The sequence below is a fragment of the Furipterus horrens genome, unplaced genomic scaffold, assembly GCF_987537825.1.
Source record: "Furipterus horrens unplaced genomic scaffold, mFurHor1.1.pri manual_scaffold_3, whole genome shotgun sequence".
Taxonomy (NCBI): domain Eukaryota; kingdom Metazoa; phylum Chordata; class Mammalia; order Chiroptera; family Furipteridae; genus Furipterus; species Furipterus horrens.
This window is the reverse complement of record NW_028327173.1, coordinates 3,447,310-3,463,288: the sequence shown is the minus strand read 5'-3', so window position 1 is coordinate 3,463,288 and position 15,979 is coordinate 3,447,310. Positions and strand designations below refer to the sequence as shown.

Here is a 15,979-nt window from a genome sequence, read left to right as displayed (position 1 = left end):
AGCAGCCAGCACCGCAGGTCTGCCCCAGCAGGCGGCCGCCACAGTGAGGCAGGCAGAGCGGCCGAGAGCGGCCAGAGCGCCCGGGGCCCCGGAGAGGAGCGGCGCGAGGACGCGCGATGCCTTGCCTCCAGGAGGGAACGGCCCGGGTGCCCCACTAGCTATGAGACGGCCCCTCTAGAGCACAAGGGCCACAGGGCAGGGATCTGTCTGCCTCGCCGGCTTCTGCCCAGAGCCTAGTGTTCAACAGACTGCTGAGTATGAGTGTTATTAAAACGTAACAAAGTAACGGAGGAAACCGAGGCAGGAAAGGACGGCAGCTCTGCACTGCACACGGGACGTGCTCTCCGCCGTGGCACTGAGTGGGGGCCAGACCGCACTGGTCCACGAGGAATAAAAGGCTCAAGTTCTGCGCTGACTTCAGAGATTTGGCCAACCACCCGTGGGGGGATGGCCACAGCCGACCAGGGGAAGCGCGGGCCTGCAGCAGCTGCGGACACGGGTCTGGCCCCTGCCGCAGGCAAGCAGAAGTCATCAGCGCCTTCTGCTCATTTCAGACTGACTGTGTTCATTCTCTGCTCGGCAGGCTCCACCTCTATCCACCGTTCCCTGGTTTCACTCCGGGCTCGTCACAGGTGGCCTGTTCCCACGCGCGGCACAGCAGCATGCTCAGGCCCCTGGCCTGGCGGTCCCCCTGCACCTCCGGGCTCCACCAGGGCCCCCGCCTCCCTCTCCCAGAGCCGCGCCTGGCGTGTTCCTCTGTCAGTCATGCCTCTTCGACTTTAATGCTTGCGGTCCCCACATCCTCACCTCCTTCCAACGGGGCCTCTGCACTCAACACTGCGCTTCCAGGTGCCCAAACCCAACGGTGACTTCTCTATCCTCGTTGTACTCGGCTTCCCAGTGACCTCTGTGGTAGGAAGAACAGTGCCCCCCGAAAAAGTATCCACACCCTAATACAGATGTCACATGGGCTTCCATCATCTCTTACCAAGAGTGCCAGTTAGTGCAAACAGCCTCCTAACTAGTCTCTGCTTTCCCTAGAAGCCGCAGAGCAGCGAGAAAGGCTTCGAAAATTTAAAAACCCATATCATGTCACTCACTTCCTGACAGCTCATTGTCCAGTGACTTCCTATTACTGTTAATGTAAAAGTGCAAGTCCTTCCGCCTGCAAGGATCTTGGAGACCCAGCCCTCCTACCTTGCCGAGCTCACCTTCCAGGTGCTCACTCTGCTCCGGCCGCAATGGCTGATTGTTACTCGAACCAAATATATTCCTGACTCAGGGCCTTTTCACCTGCTATACCCGCTGACTGAAATGTTCTTCCCCCAGGTCCTCAAGTGGCCACCCTCTCTCACCATTCGGGTCTCAGCTCCAATGTCACTTCCTAAGAAACGCCTCTCGGCACCAGCCCACAGTGCTCCCAGCTCGGAATCCTGTTCTGTTCCCTTCTTAGCGCTCTCTGAAATTCTTACCTACTAGTTTACTTATGTACTGTCTTTCCTTCTAAACTGTAAAATCCATGAGAACAAAAAATTGTCTGTCTGGTATCCTCATCATCCTCAGCCAGTGCCTGACACGTATTAGGCCCCCAGAGCTACTGCTAAATGCATAAACGGCGGCGTGAAGTGCAGCGGAATACAACATGCAGCCAATAAGCATGATGCTGTGAGCCACTGTCAGAAAGGCCTGAGAGGCATACAGGACACTAGGGGAACAGCCAGGTTACAAACCTACACGTACAGCAACCCTATTCTGAGTTCACAAATAGGAAAGGTGACCTCATCGGCACAGAAAGAGCCAGCTGTTCCTCACTGACAATCTGGCCTCTTTCTGCCGGGGCTGCGCTGTGGGACCTGGGCACGGGCGGGGTGGGGGGGCCTCTCCCCCAGGCTCCTAGTTTCCACGGGGCGAGGGCTTCTCCACAGAGGCCACTCCGGGTTTCCTGCCGCCCCTCACTCGCACCTCAGACAGGAGCAACTTCTCTACCGCCAAGTGTGGGTGCAGCACTGAGTGTGCGCGCGGGCTCTGGGCACCCGCGTGCATGCCAAGGGCACACATCCTGCTCCTCCCCTCCACTCCGCGGGTTCGTCAGCGGTGGCTCGGCTCCCACAGGCTTGTTTGGGGCCCCCAGTGACGACTCCTCAGCCACACTGGCCAATTCAGAGACAAAGCGCCGGCAGCACACTGGGGCGGCAGCCTCATCACTGCCTGCTGACCGGGTCTTCACACGCTCCTTCGGTGACAGTCACGGAGCACCCACGAGGCGCCAGGCACTGTTCTAAGCTCCCGGGACACGTCGATAAGCAGGGCAGATGAAGACTCCAGCCCACCCAGACCTTACGATCTCAGGGACAACCAGGCAACACGCAGTAAGAAGAAGCGACTCCCACAGCGTATCTGGCGCTGACAAACGCTAATTCCCAAACCCTGCGTCTCCCCACCCTCCCTGACGAAGTAAAAAACACAGAAGCATCACACGGCAGGTGCTCCAAACTGCTTCAGAAATGGATTGTTAAAAATTACTGGAAAATGCTTAACTATAAAAATGTTAATTAATAATAATTAAAGCATTTAACAAAAATGGTTCTTAAATAAACCCATCAGAGTTAGGAAGTCTAAGTTTGGTTCACCAGGCCAACCACAAAACAACGCTTCCCCGTGCACCCCGACGAGGGCCCTCCGGCGCCAGGGTCAGCGGGCCGGCGCGGCAGCACCCCCAGCGCGCCAGGGGACGGGGCAATGGTGACACTCGGGCCCTAATTTTAAAGGCTCAGCTTAATCTGAAGCCACTTTAATGTATCTTTTCTCTGCAATGGGAAGTGAATGGCATCTTCCCTTTCTTTCAACTCTTTCCTTATTTTTAAAAAGGTAACTACAGTTAAGTGCTTTTCCCCTTCTCTTTCTGAAAACAGCCTTTTGCAGTCCCTTCTAAATAAGAACCCAGCGTCCAAAGGAACAGCCTCCGCTGTGGCCAGCCTCTCTGAAGAGCTCCTGTCCCCCATCAAAAACACCTTGCCCTCGACCTTCTGGGGTAGGACTTGCCCCCTTCCCTGCAGTGTCACCCACACTGACCCCTTTAAGAGGGACCGCTTCGGTCATGAGCCGCACACAGAATGATGGGCTCTCTTTTTCCAAATGGTTTGGCCCTCTGAAATACTCCTGGAACCAATAAGTAATTATATGTGATTAATATACCAAAGTCCAAAAAACTATTTGAAACAATAAACAAATATAGTGACGTTGCAGGACACAAAATCACTACAAAAATCTACTGCTCTCCTATATACTGACAATGAAACTTCAGAAAAAGAAATGAAAAAGAAAACTTCTTTTGCAGTTGCCACCAAAAAAATTAAATACCTAGGAATAAACAAAAGATGTGAGGGACCTACATATTGAAAACTACAAAACATTATTAAAAGGGATTGAAAAAGAATGAAACGGAAAGATATCCTGGGTTCATGAATTGGAAAAATTCAACATATAACCCAAAGCAATCCCAATCAAAATCCCAGTGTCTTTTTTTTTTTTTTAAATCCTCACTTGAGGATCTGTTCATTAGTTTTTTGGGAGTGTGGGGGGGAGAGAAACATCGATCAGTTAGCTCCCCTACACGCCTAAACAAGGGATCAAACCCGCAAGCCAGGCATGAGCCCTGACCGGGTACCAAACCCACAACCTTTGGGTGTACAGGACAATGCTCCCTCCAATCAACTAGCCACCCAGCCAGGGCCCAATGTCATTTTTTAAAGAAACCACCAGATTTCTATGAAACCACAAAAGTCCCCAAGCAGCCAAGGCAAATCCTGAGAAAAAATAACAAAGCCAGAGGTATCACACTACCTGACTTTAAATTATATTACAGAGATACAATAATCAAAGCAGCATGGTTTCGCTGGTTCGATTCCCAGTCAGGGCACATGACTAGGCTGCACATCAGGTCCCCAGTTGGGGGCACGTGAGAGGCAACCACACAGTGATGTTTCTCTCCCTCTCTTTCTCCTTTCCCCTCTCTCTAAAAATAAAATAAATAAGTAAACAAATGACCAAATAAATAAATTATTTTTTTTAAAAACAGCACCGTATTGGCAGAAGAACAGACACACTGACTAATGGAACAGAAGTAAGAGCCCAGAAATAAAACCACAGGAACATGAACAAATAATGCTTGACAAAGGAGCCAAAATCCACGATGGAGAAAGGAAGGCCTCTTCAGCAAACAGGGCTGGGAGAACTGGAAAGCCACACGCAAAGAACGGAACTAGATTACAGTTTTTCTTTGTGTAAGAATTAACTCAAAATGGACCGAAGACCTCAGTATGAGATATGGGACTATAATCAAGTACACAGCAGAAAACACAGGCCCTAACCTTGCGGATCTTGGTCAGAGAGAACATTTAATGAGTTTGACCCCACAGGCAAGGGAAGTAGAGGCAACAACAAATGAATGGGACTCCATCAAACTAAAAGCTTCCTCACAGCAAAAGGAACTGACTACAAAACAAAGAGTCGACCAACCGAGTGGGAGATGCTATTTGCAAGCAGCAGCTCAGACAAGGGGCTAGTATCCCAAAATCTATAAAGAACTCATACAACTCAACACCAAACAAACAATCCAACTAAAAAAATGGGCAGAGGATCTGAGCAGACACTTCTCTCAAGAAGGCGTACAAATGGCCCTCAGACATATGAAATGATGCTCAACTTCACGAGCTATTAGGGAAATGCCAATGAAAACCACAATGAGACACCGCAGCACACCTGTTAGAATGGCCGGTATCCACAAGACAGGTGGTAACACGTGTTGGAGAGGCTGTTGAGAAAAAGGAACCCTCCTTCACAGCTGGTGGGAATGTAAACTGGTTCAGCCACTATAGAAAACAGTATGGGGGTTCCTCCAAAAACTAAAAACAGAGTGACCGAATGACCCAGCAATCCCTCTTCTGGGTATCTACCCAAAAAACTTCCAAAAGCATTTATCTGCAAAGATACACAAACTCCTAGGTTCACTGCAGCGCCAGAGGGGCCTTCGGTGGAGGACTGGACACGACGCGGCGCAGACAGACCACGGAACTCCGCTCAGCCACCAGAGGAGACGCAGCACTGCCCTCTGCGGCAGCACGGACGGACCCCGAGACTATTATGCTGACATAAGTCCGCCAGGAACAGCGAAGACCCGTGTGATCCCACTCGTGTGTGGGACGTGAAACTGACACTCGTGGACGCAGGCAACAGTGAGGCGGTTACGAGAGAGAAGGGGGCGGAGCGCGGAAGATAAAGGGGCCAAGGACACGGTGAGGGGAGACGACCTGACCATGGGGACGGGCACACAGCGCACGCGCAGTCACGTGACACAGTGATGTTCACTTGAAACCTACATGACTCTATTAACCAATATCACCCCAATAAATTTAATTTAAAAAGTATAGACTTCCGGCCAAGATGGAGGCATAGACAGACACGCTGCATCTCCCTCCACAACTAAGAAGGAACACAGCTCCTCAAAACTAGAGACAACCAGAAGTCCAGAAAATCGAGCTGCATGGAAGTCCAGCAAACAAATATATAAAGAAGAAACACTCACCCAGACAGGTGGGAGGGGTGGAGCTGGGGCGGAGAGGACACGGTGTGGTGGTGGCAGCAGCGGCAGCAGCAGCAGGCTGCTGGAAAGCGCAGTCACACATTTTAAAAAGTCAGGAGGGACACCTGGGGAGCATTCCCAGCTCCTCACCAGACCGCACAGCTCACGGTCCCAGCGCCGGGGAAAATCAAGCCTCATTGTTTCTGGCTGTGCAGACCCGTGGGGGTTGGGGCGGAGGCAGAAACTGCCGGTCTCTCAGCAGAGTCCGCTTGTTTAAAGGGTCCCCACAGTCATAGAACGTCCGCAGACCCACCCACTCTGGGAACGACGGCCAGGGCAGCAGCTAGAGGGGTGCCAGTCCCATACAGAAGTGAGAGAAGTACCTGGAAAAGGACGAGTGCTGGGCAGGTGGCATTGTTCCCTCTCTGACCTCTCCCCCACACACAGCGCCACAATGTGGTGAAACGGGTCACCCTGTACTGACGAATACCTAAGGCTCCGCCCCTTACAATGTAACAGGTGTGACAGCTCTGCCTGGGACACAGAGGCAAACACACACAGGAGCCTGTCAGAATGAGGAGACAGAGAAGTATGGCCCAAAAGGGGGAACGGATCAAGGTTCCAGTGGGAGAACTAAGCGATGAGGAAATAGCCAACATAATAGACACAGAGTTCAAGACATCGGTGATAAAGATGCTCACAGGCTTGACAGATACGCTTGAGTACGGCAGATGCATAAGGGAAGAAGTGAAGGCTGTGCTAAGTGAAATGAAGGAAAATCCACACAAAACCAATGGTGAAGGGATGAAAACCAGGGTTCAAATCAATGATTTGGAACATAAGAAAGAAAAAAACAGTCAACCAGTACAGAATGAGAAAGTAAGAATTGAAAAAAATGAGGAAACTTCCCAAATTTTGCGAAGGAGATGGACATACAGGTCCAGGCAGCACAGAGGGTCCGGGTGAGCTGGACCCAGAGGGGACCACACCAGGACACGTCATGACTGAGATGCCAAAGGTGAAAGATAAAGAGAGAGTCCTGGAGGCAGCAAGAGAGGCCGGAGAGTTGCCCACAGAGGGTGCCTATAGGACTATCAGCTGATTTCTCAGAGGACACTTTGCAGGCAGGAAGGGACTGGCAAGCAGTATTCAATGTGATGAAAGGCAACCTGCAACCAGGATCACTCTATCCAGCAAAGCTATCACTTAGAATGGAAGGACAGATAAAATGCTTCCCAAACAAGGTAAAGCTGAAGGAGTTCATCATCACCAAGCCATTATTATATGAAATGTCAAAGGGACTTACTTAAGAAAAAGAAGATTAAAACTATGAACACTAAAATGACAACAAACTCACAACTATCAACAACTGAATCTAAAAATACAAACAAAATCCAACTAAGCAAACCAGAACAGGAACAGAATCACAGGTGTGGGGATCACATGGAGGGTTATCAGCTGGGAGGGGGAGGGGGAGAAATGGGGAAATGGTGCAGGGACTAAGAAGCATAATCAGTTGGTACAGAATAGACAGGGGGGAGTTGAGAGTAACATAGGAAAGGGTGAAGCCAAAGAACTTACATGCACAATCCATGGACATGAACTAAGGGGGTGGGATTGCTGGAGGGAAGGGGGTGCTGGGCAGAGGGGAGCAAAGGGGGAAAAAACCGGAACTACTGTAACAACATAATCTATAAAATATACTTAAAAAAAAGTCTGTTGTTTTCCTTTATACTAATAATGAACAAGTAGAATTTGAATTTTAAAACACAATACAATTTACATTAGCAAGCCCCCCAAAATAAAATAATTAGATATAACTCTAACAAAATATGTACACACTCTATATGAGGAAAACTATAAAACCCCGAGGAATTAAATCAAAGAACTAAATAAATGGAAAGATTTTCCATGTTCCTGGACAAGAAAACTCAATATTGTCAACATGTCAGATCTCCCCAACTTGATCTATGGATTCAACACAATCCCACTCAAAACCCCAGCAAGTAATTTTGTGGTTATCAACAAACTGCTTCTAAGTTTACACGAAGAGGCAAGAGACCCAGAATAGCCAACTCAGTACTGAGTAAGAGCACAGTCTTCCAGGCCCACTACAGAGCTGCACACTCGGGACAGCGTGGACGGTCGGAAGCACAGACGGAGCAGGGACACAGGACAGAAAGCCCAGAAACAGACCCACGTGATACAGTCGGCTGATCCTGGGCAAACAGGCAAAGGCAACAGAACGGAACAAAACCCTTTCAACAAACGGTGCTGAACAACCGGACAGCCACATGAAAAAGAATGACTCTAGACTCACATCCTTCGCAAAAACCAACTCAAAATAACTCGCAGACCTAAATGTAAAACACTGCACTACAAAACTCCTCGAAGACAACCAGGAGCAAAACTGACGTCCCTGGGTGCAATGTTACGCCACCAATGGCAGGGCCCGTGAAAGAAATAACTGATAAGCTGGATATCATTAAAATTAAAATTTTCTGGCCTGTGAAAGTATCAAGAGAATGAGAAGACAAGCGACAGACTGGGAGAAAATATTTTCAGAAGACACAACCGATAAAGGCCTGTTATCCACGATACACGGTGAGCTCTCACAACCCCGCGATCAGAACGCAAACCGCCCAGCACACACGCCCCGCTCATCTGAGCCGCCCAGCCCGCGAGCGGGGCCTTCCCGGCCTGCTAAAAAGATTTCTCTGTGCCCTTTCTTTCTCATTGTTTCCTAATGTCTAAAAACATTAAAACTGGGGAACTTAGATTATTTTTTAGGAACGTCTTTTCAATCTTGGAGAGAGCTTCCTAAGTCCCGCGCTAACAGAGTCTGCCCTCGGACCCGCCCGGCCCGGGCACCGAGAGGACGGACAGCGGCGGGCGGGCCGCCGCGACACCCAGCCTCAGAGGCCCGCTCCCCCAGCTGTCTGGGCCACATGGCGGTGGAAAGAACGGTGGGGCGAGTCTACCCTTCATGCTACCTCTTCAAAAATAAAAAAATCACAAAAGCTGGAACATGCTTCCACACACCCCTACCACTGCCACCAAGCCTCATGGGGCTTCCTGGATCGCAGGACTCCGACAAACAGTTCAGATAAATACCAAAAACCAACGCTGCACCCCTTACTTCTAGTCCACGAGACACGAGGAAGAGACCACAAAGCCCCGCCGGACCCCACGCAGCCGAGGGAAGCCACCGTCCTGAGCCGCACAGGGCGGCAGAGCTGAGCTACAGCCAAGCGAGGTCAGAGCGCCCTTCCAGGAGGCTGCCATTCCTCACGGCCGGGACTCCCAATGCGCATTCGCGGGCTCCAGCCCAGGCCCACGGGAGCACCCACTCGGGGGTGGGGCCGGCGGCCTGTGCTGTAACGAGCTGTCCAGGCGGCCCCACCACCAGCTCAGCTTGGAAACCCCGGAGCTGGGGGCCAGGGGCCGTCCCGTGCGCCCTTCCCGTTCGTCTCAGCCGCGCGCTGGGGACCCAGCTTCCCCTTACGGGGCGGGACGGCACCGCCACAGCGGTCCCCCACCATCGCTGCAGAGAGTAGGCCATGGGACCCCCACAGGGCCCACCGACAGAGTCCGCGCAGAGCAGTTTCAGTGCCGCCGAACACTAAGCCGCACGCCCTCGCCACCCAGCCTCGGGAAGCCGGGCCCAGACGGGCCCTCATCTGCACTTGACCACTTTCAATAAACAATCTCGGAGACAGCCAGCGTGCTGAGGCCTGGGCAAAACAACACCCTGTTCCAACTTCAATGCCAGTGCTAGACAGGTAAAGAAACTTGGAGAAGATACCAAAGAAGAGCCTGGAGCCCCGGAAAAGAGGCCGCCCGCCCCCTGACGGAGCCCGCCCCACCAAGTCAGGGGGACAGAAAACCCCTCGGCACTGGGGGATGAACACGTTGTGGGATCCGACGGTGCGACGGTCGCACAGCCTGGTGTAGACACTAGAGACCACTGGACTGTACACGTTACAAATAAAAACAAAGAAAAGGAAAATTAACAGTAAAATAAACCCACAAATGAACTGCTAAGTCAGACCGAAGCCTGTCCGCACTCCCAAACAACTCCAAAAGCCAAGAGAGCAGACCGGGGTTGCAGACGACTCTTCAGAGGTCTCCGAGCACAATCACCGAGGACTCAGGCCAAGCAGGCGGCTCACCTAACGCTCGCTGGCCGCGGGCAGAGCCAAGGCTCCGCCTCTCTGACTGCCAGCTCTGCATCTTTGCCCAGACCTTGGTGACCCCTGGGCTCACTAAGGAAGTGTGAATTTCACACCTTAACTTAGTATATTATCAGAAAAAGTAAGGCCTACAACAGACACACCGTCACACACAAAGCCATTGCTCGGGTCTGACTGGTGATCACAATCACTTGGGGACCCAACTGTTCTTGGACTAATGACAAGAACCAGAAGTGACCTAAAACTAAAGGCCGTGTTGGGCCAGGGCCTAACAGCAGACTCACAGAGCCGCTGGCCGAGCGGAGCAGCCCAGCGGGCAGAGCGTGGGACGACTGCAGGGCACGTGGGGGGGCCGCGCCGGGCCCAGAGGCCTGCCTGAGAACCGTCAGCGTACGTCCACAGTGCGAGACACAACTTCGTTCGGGCAAAGCATCGCCCGCTGTATTCAATTAATGATAATATAAATTTTATTAGTTCTGTGATTTCTTTTCACATAGTGTATATCTATTTGAGTTTTATATTTATAGAAGAACTCCCAGGTTTTCTGTGTGCGTCTTTTTACGTATTCCGCCCACTCAGCAAATATTTACTGAACACCAGCTATGGGACACGCAGTCCTCTCTATACTACATTTTGAAGTAATGTTAGAATAAAACAAGTGAGGTCAAAATGGAGGTGGGTCCACAGGAATCTTCTCCCTTTAGAGAAAAGGCTCGCTAGCATCTTGTTCCAATGTCACGAACGTTCCTCTGCTCTCAGCAGGTGAGATGCGCTTCCCTACCGTCGCTCAGAGCCAAACCTGCCTGTGCGGACCCTGACCCCGCTCACCCGTCAGCCTCACTGCTGTGGAAGGACATTCTGCCCCCAGCATGCCAACACATCCGATCTCCCTCTGCCACGACCACGCGGCGTCCACACTGACTGACAAACAGACCTGACAGAGCTATGTGCCCACCTGAATTCTGGGACCCATTATCTTACTTCATACCAAGTTCAACAAGGGATTATGGTTAACTCAACTGCTATAAAATTATGTTTAACTTGAAATTTGGTACCTTATATTATATTCAAAATTCAAACAGTATCACTCTTAAAATTTGGCTCTCTGTGTTCCTATCTGCATTCTCCTCCTTGCAATTTAACCAGAAAAGTGCTGCCTGGACTCAGAGAATAATCTGGGACCATTCAAACGGTGGGCACTGCCAAAAGCTAAAACAAAAGCAAGCTCCGTCTCAGGGGTAGCTACTTTCCAAGTCATCAAGGCTGAAACAGCTTCCCATGCGTTTTAGTTCAGCTCACATTTTGGAAGTTTGAGAAGTGCTAAATGGTCCCCACAAAAATGTGGGTCTGATTTCTAAAAATAACATATAAGTACACTAGCAAACCCACTCATTAAAAAATTACATCCTACTCTGGGCAGAATGGCTCAGTTAGGCATTGTCCCACAGAGCAAAAGGTCGCTGGTTCAATTCCCAGTCAGGGCACACGCCTGGGTTGCGGGTTCGGCCCCCAGTCAGGGCTCACGCCTGGGTTGCGGGTTCAATTCCCAGTCAGGGCTCATGCCTGCGTTGCGGGTTCGGCCCCCAGTCAGGGCGCGTATGAGAGGCAGCCAATCGATGCTCCTCTCTCACACTGATGTCCCTCACATCAAGGTTCTCACATCGATACTTCCCTCCCTCTCTCACTCCTTTCCCCTCTCCATAAAAAAACTTTTTTTAATTACATCCCTAAGTCTATGACTTTTAACATCTATGATTTTACCAGTTATACAAAGAAAAAAATTAAAAATACAAAAACACTCAAAAATATATGCCTACACCAAAAAAGTCATTAATGAAATCTTTTAAAGGTGGCTTCTTGTTGTTAAAATAACTTAAATGAAATAAAATTTAATAATTCTCATGGTCTTAAAGTGTGTTGTTCTTACGTGAATACAAAAAGTTGGGGAAAATGTATTCAGATTTGAAAAGGGTCATTTTCTCCCTCTGAAAGGCATTACAGTCTGGGGGCATTTCTTCTTCGGGACCCGAGGTCCGGCTCTGAATGATTCGGTCTGTAGCTGTACTGCTCTCTGACAGACGTCTTTACCAGTAAAAAAAAATGCACTTAATACGGAAATTTCTGAAGCTCCCACCAACTAAAAACCTTTGATGTAACTTTAAGATCAGTACGAACTAGGATTCTATTTTGCTTGTTTACGCTAGAGAAACTCGGTATATGAGCAAAAACAAGCAAAAGAAAGACCATTAAGAGTTCAAAGCTGGCAGCACACACGGAGTGAGCTGCACAGACGTAAGGAGCGCATTTTCGCCGTAAAGGGCCCCACGCGCCGTTAGCTGGCTGCCGGTGGAAGAACACAGGCCCGGCTGCGGCAGCGCTATTTCAGTCAAACAGCTAATTAATGACTAAACAAAAGAAATTTCAGTCCCAACAACATACATGGAGCACTAATATGTGTAATTATGAAGTAGTCATTTGTGCAATCAGAAAGTGGCATTAGCATAATTATGTCTGGCTCTGGGCCTTAAAAATATTAACTTAAAATGCAGAAACCTTGTAATAGTTCACCTAATGAAGACGTGAATACCAAAATGATTATGAAGTGAGAGCTGGTTCTTTGACAAATGTGCTGTTTAATACATTCTTCCTCTCCTGCCCTGAAGATAAAAAATCAAGCCCAACCCTCCAGTTACCCAGGGGTACAAAATTTCTACTTGTAATATATTTTCTTCATTATCCACAGCCCATGTATTAACATTCATTATTAAAAATCAAAACTATTTCCCTAAAAAATGAGGGTTTGCTACTTAAAAAAGAACTTCATGCAAAAATACATTAAGTTTATGTATACTACTTAAAAATGCAGGAAAGAAAGACGCCCAGCACTTCTATAGAAACAAAGGGTCACTGAACAGCGCATGACCTCGGGAACGGCCACCTGGGCTCCTCTCTGGGACAGAACGGGAGCGCGCGTGCCCCACCACCAGGCTGTGGGCGCGGACTCCCCAGACCACCACTCAAATGCCCTCCTCCCCTGTGCGAGGACCACCACGGAACCCACAGGTTAATGCAGGAAGTGCGGGGAGGGTTCACGGCCAGCCCTCCCCACCCCACCCCCACCCCCACGCCCCACATACAAGAGCTGCTCTACCAGCTCAGCTGCCGGGACTGCCGCCACCGCCCTCACCGCCGTCCTCACCTCCTTCCGCAGCTACAGCAGCCGAGGGGAGGGCATGTGTGGGGGAGAAAGTACATCTGCAATTCATTTGCTTGTGGATGCATTTACTCAAATGGCATTCAAGAAGGGAAGGAGATTTTACCTATTCCAATGAGTTAGAAAGCTTAAAAGTAGCTTAACTAGGCCCTAAGATCTCTTATCTTTATAAGAGTCTTCCTTTTCCGTGACGTACAGCTTCACCAAATATTGGCATGTGAACCCACAATACAAATCCAATGTTAACTCTTTTTAATCCAAAACTAAATCACAGAATGGTTTTGCAAGTACCCTAATGTGGTTAAGAGTTCTGGGTCTTTGATTAAAAGCCTAGACAACACACAATAGAACAAATGTTTCTAAGAATTAAAATCAACATAGAAATTAAGGTCAGACCAAGACAAGCCCTACCAAATGTACTACCTTGACCAAATTATTCAACCACTTCCTTTTTATTGATTCGAGAGAGAGGGGAAGGGAGGGAGAAAAAGGAAGAGAAACATCGATGTGAGAGAGAAAACACTGATCGGCTTGCCTCCTGCGTGTGTCCCGACCAGGAACCGAACCCACAACCCAGGCAGGTGCCCTGACCGCGAATTGAACTCAAGACCTTTCGCTGTGCAGGACGATGCCCAACCAACTGAGCCACACCGGCCAGAGCTTATTTAACCCTTTAACCAACACTCCCTCACCTGCCAAATAAAACACTGCACACCCTGTAACGCTGCGACAAGGCGCAGAAACAGTTACCCCCAGGACTCCGTCACAGCAAAGAGCAGGTGCCCCACAAAGGGCAGCGTGTGGACAGGCACAGCCTCCCCTCCCTCTCCCAGCAAACTCCCGACGAAGAAGCTAGGCCTTCGCAAACCGCCACAGCTACCACCGCGCAGGTGTGAGTCGAGGCGCTGCTCCAGATCCCTACAGAGGAGTCATGTCACAGCCAGGCACCCCACTGGACACAGCCCCGCGGGCCACAGGGGCAGCGAGGGGAGACGGGAAAGAGGCGCCCGTGGTCCCCATGGGCCTCTGCAGCGGCAGCAACACAGCCCCAACACAAGCCGGCCGCCGGGCGCAGCAGCCCACTCCAGCTCAAGGGACACAGCAGTCCCCGCGGCGGCAGCATGGCCACGCTTCGCTCCAGGAGCCATCCCAGAGACCTCCTGGGCAGGTCTGACTGCCGGGCCACCGCCTTCCCAGGCCCAGCAGGCCCCGACGAGATGCCAGGCGGGCCGACGTGCGTTCCCTTCGGGGGCTAGTGGCACCCTGGAGGCTGAGGGGCGGAACGTGCCCAGCTAGGTCAGAGTGGGGTGTGCTTCGATCAGGGCACTGACGATCGGTTCCTCCTAGGAGCCAAGCCAGTTAAAAAAAAAAAATGAACGGGAAGGGGTTTGGGGGCCTGGGTAAAGCGGGGAGGGACTAAGAAGCACAAACTGGCAGTTACAAGTGTCCCAGGGACAAAGTACAGCCTGGGGACACAGTCAGTCATCTGTGGTAACTGCGTATGGGGTCCGGTGGGCGCCAGACTTACGGGGGGGTCACTTTATAAGGTATACAAATGTCTGATCACTGTGTCATACGCCTGAAGCTAACACAATACTGCATGTTAACTGCGACTGAAGAGCATTTTAAATGCAATAAGATTTTAAGATCCTTTGCTTTGGTTCTTGTTTACCGTTACCTCATCCACTCTGCAGAATGAACCGCCCCTAACCTGAGTCTTCTGCTGTCCCGCTAAGGCTCTCCCGTCTCTCCTGAAGCCCCGAGTGAGCAACAGCAACAAGCCAGTGCCCCTACACAGACACACGGGCCAAGCCCTCCATCCGAGGCTTCCCAGTTCCGAGCGCCACAGCCCGCCCCCGGCGCCGCTCTCCCCGCCCTGCTCCGGCAGCCCTGGGGCTGAGCACAGCCACCCCCATCTCTCAGACCTCAGCTTTCCACGTCGCCCGCCACGGACAGGGACGCAGGGCCTCCCTTTGGACTTGGACTTCAGCAACGTGTGACCTAAACCAGTGGTTTCCCAGAAGCTGTAAGTACTGGGCTCCTGGGACAAAATACAGAACTTATTTTCCTTTTAATCTCCTCCTCTATAAATATTCTTTATTGGGTGCTTTACAATGTATCTAAAATATAATGTATCTAAACATGTACATAATTTAGAGGTAAATAAACCTGAACTTAGTTGAAGGACTGTGCTGCAAAGTTTCAAAAAAAGTTTTGAAATCAATGACCTAAATAATCTACCAACTAAGTTTCTAACACTGTTACCTCCAGCTTTATAAAATTCTTCAGATGACTGATTTTAATTAAGCCATAGCTATTTCAAATGTAACTTCAAATCATAATTAAAATAAATTGCCAACTTCATATAAAATATAAAATTGAAAAAATGTGCTCCTAGTATGTTTTGATACATATAAACTGGAGATAATATAAAATAATATGGTATCAAATCCATGTTTCAGGGAATACAAGGAAACATACTGAATTTTTAAATAACTCATAACCTAGTTGTGACCTAGTGAATGGCTCCCAAATTATTATATTTTACTGACAGAATAACGATCTATGACTAAGACTAATTTCCAGCATATCTACTTTGTTTTCATTATCTTAAATATTTAAAATACTTAATAAATGACCGATTGAAACACCAGGCCTCTAAACTAGCCAATGTTTTTCAAAGCCAGTGTTCTGTCTGAAGGGGGAATATAATTCATATAAATAATCAAAACAGGCATACCTTAAAAGATATTTAAAATCAGTTGCGCTGAGGTAACAAAGCTATGAGGGTCTAGTGAGTATTTCAATCAGTAAACTGGGATACGTAAAGAAACTTTCATCTGTAGAACCTCTTACAACTCGAAACAAAAGCATTCTGAATCGAGAAGGTAGAGCAACATAATCCTTAGAAAAAAAGGGTGAACAGGCACAGCTGTTCTCCTCCTGCGCCCTTTAACGAACTGGGTGCCCAGCCCAGCGTAGGGTGTCACA

General features: G+C 49.7%; 1 protein-coding gene across 3 annotated transcripts in view; it reads right to left on the bottom strand.

Annotated features, from left to right (window-relative positions):
* LOC150014115 (calmodulin-binding transcription activator 1-like) overlaps positions 1-15,979 on the bottom strand; it is a 92,878-nt gene that overhangs the window by 45,505 nt on the left and 31,394 nt on the right. The window lies entirely within an intron of this gene.